Raw genomic sequence first — 3,085 nt, forward strand, 5'->3', positions numbered from 1 at the left:
GGGCCCTGGGGCCAACCCCGGGGTGTCCTGAGCAGCCCAGGTTGGAGAGGTTTTGGGGCTTTTCTAAACTGGTTTATCTGGTTTCGGCTTATCCCTTGTCTTCCTGTGAACCACCTTGTCTGGCTTGCAAAAAATACACTTTATTTCCTTGTTTAATTCCTCCCAGTACCAGGTGCGTGGTGTGGAGCCCGGGTGCGCAGTGCCTAGTCCAAGCGATGCCGCCCAGCGCCGTGGGGCAAGGGACGCCGTGCCGGTTATCCGGAGGCCTTGGCTCCTGGGTGGGATTCTGCGGAATTCTGAGCCCAGGCAGCTCATCGGGCTGTAACCACCAGTGCACCGTTGCCTGCTTGGCACGGTGAGGTGCTGCAGCGACCGCCTACCCACCCAAGTAGTGCAGGGCCATCTCGTCCAAGTCATCTCTTTCTGCAAAAATCGCCAGAAGAGGGTCCTGGCACGTGCCCAGTTGTAGCAGAGCTGTCGGGGAACAGCGTGCCGTGGGGCAGAGCCGGCACAACCTGGACTCACGCAGGAATTGGAGATCAAAAGGGCCGGGAGCTGGGAGGAGAGGGTGCTGGAGTTGATGCGGAAGGACGGCCTCCTGCGCCCCTGGGGTTTGGATCTGCTGTGGCCCAGGATGGTTCTGCAGGAGCCTGGCAGGAGCCCTGCCGGCAGCTTCCACCTTCGCGGGCCGTGTTCCACCTCTCCTTCACTTGGCCTCTGAGCATCATAGAATCGTGGAGCGGTTTGGGTGGGAATGGACCTTAAAGCCCCCCTGTCCCACCCCCTGCCATGGGCAGGGACACCTCCCACTGGAGCAGGTGTCAGGAATCAAGATGTTTTCTCTGACTGATGCATAAGTTTCAGCCCTGGATGACTTTCCCCTGGGATTCAGAGAGAAGAGTGTGTCCTCTGAGGATGGTTCTGATTGTTCTGTAGCCGTGTCATCCTGGCGTCCCTCTCCGAAGTAAAGAGGTTTTGTGGGTGAACAGGGTTCGGCTTCCCTGAGTTTTGCCCAGATTTTCTGGGTGGCTGCAGGTGCCATCAGGGGGTTCCCAGTGCCCGTTTCGAGGTGCAGGGCCACCCCCAGGGATAGGACGGGGTCCCACCGGCCTGGTGCTGCGTGGAGGCTGCTTGGAGAGGCTGGGGCTCGGTGCAGGGACCTTGCCCAGGCTGGGGAACTGGCCCAGGAGCTGCTGAGTCTCAGCAAAGGTGCCGGGGGTAGAATGACATGTTGTGGCTTCCTTGAAAGGGTGAGCAACAGCTCAGCTGGGATGGCTACATGGGGCTCAGCTGAACTTTGTCCCTTTAGTTTTCTCCCAAAACCAATTCTGGTGCTAGGTGATCTCTTGCTCCATCCCCCTGTGGAGACCCCCAGCCAGGGGGCTGAGGTCCCCCCGAGCCATGCCCGAGTTAATCCATGCTGCTCCGGGGGAGCTGGTGGCTCAGCTCCGTGTTTTCCTTGGTCCAGCTGGGCTCAGCCCCTGGGCAAGCTGTTGGACTGAAGCAGGGCTGGTCCTTTCAAGCCCCCTTCCCCAAAGGAACCCCAAGGTCTTTCCAAAGAAATTGCAAAGGGAATTTTTTGTTGGAAGATATAGGCGACAGCCGCCATCAAACGTGTCCACGTACCCGATCTCGGTTCTCCCTGCTGCGTGGCAGCGCAGGGCGGGAGGGATGAGGTCTGCAGTTCGGTGGCAGGAGGGGAGCTGGGCTCATCTGCCCCTCGTTCCGGCAGGGCTGTGCAGCCTCTCCCATGGCTCAGCCCACGACCCACCACATCCCGCCCCGCTAATCCAGGTACCGACAGCTTCGAGGCCCCCGGATGGAAGTTGCAGATTGATGCTTTGGACTGCGAATTGCGGGTGGGGTCACGTCCCCGATCACCCCAGAGCTGCGCCACCGGCTCTGAAGCTGCTGATCTGAGCAACGGCCCCAAGCTCCTACGGCGCAAACAGCCCATGTGCTTTGCCAGCTACAAGCCTCTTGGCCTACAGATGAGGCTCATCGTGTTGCCTCTCCTGCCTCCTCCTGTCGCCTTCTCCTCTTTCGTTTTCCAGCATTCCCTTCCCTCCTTGCCCTCACAGTTTATCTTCATGGCTGTTGTCCTGCTTGGCTGTGTTGACCATCCCATGGGAGCTGCATCCTCTGTGGCATGTTCCTCCCCCAGGATTGCTGGTGCTAACTGGGAACATCTGCCACAGTGCGGGTCCCAGCTGCGTCCTGCTGGTCCCCCATCTGTCCCCACCCGGGCGCAGGTCCCCGTGCCATCCCCACAGAGCTCTTCACGCAGGGCTCGGTGGGATTTTGGCAAATCTCTGCAGCTTCACCTCCCTTTGGCCACAACTTTGTGCTCAAGACACGTTTCCATGGCTCCATCTCTGCCATCAGTCCTTGGGGTGTTTGTCCTTGAACCTCTCCGTACCCCGGAGGCCAAATCCTGCCCTAAGCAGCCGTACACGCTCACGTAAGCCCGGGTATTTCTGAGGTTTATTGCCTTCTGGGTTTGTCTGGAATTCTGCATTCTTGCCTCCGGGAGCGGCTCCCTCCAGGTGCCCGGGGCCGGCAGTGGGGCTGCTGCCCCACACGGGCTGCTCTGGCTCGCAGGCGGCTGTGGGGCAGCGGGAGCAGAACTGAATTTAAAAAATGAGCTCGAGAAACTTGTTGGTTGTTGGAGACGAAGGTAAGACCCTGCGCGTTCCCCCCGGGGCGCTGTGCTCCCTGCAGTGCTCGGGCGAGAGCCCTTGGCAAGCGGGGAGGGAGCAGCCCTGCTCCCAGGGGATGACAGCACCACGGGAAATCATCCCAGCCCCAGTGATGGATGTGGGAAAGGAGCACTCGTTGTTTCCAGTCCTTCCCAGTTGAGCCATCCTGAGCCAGGCAGCAAAAAAACACAACTTCAAAGGCCAAGTCTGGGTGTCTGGGTAAGGTACTGTGCCCGCTCCAGGGTGCAGGAGGGTTCCGGCAGGTCCTGATTCCATCTTGTTCCTCTTGCACAGGGGATGCCACAGCCGTAGGTGACGGATGGCTTGACCCACGGCACTTACTAACCCGCCTGAAGCAAGGAGCCAGCGCTTCGGCGAGCCAAGGA

This window comes from Eurypyga helias, unplaced genomic scaffold (assembly GCF_000690775.1).
Source record: "Eurypyga helias isolate BGI_N326 unplaced genomic scaffold, ASM69077v1 scaffold34014, whole genome shotgun sequence".
Classification (NCBI taxonomy): Eukaryota; Metazoa; Chordata; class Aves; order Eurypygiformes; family Eurypygidae; genus Eurypyga; species Eurypyga helias.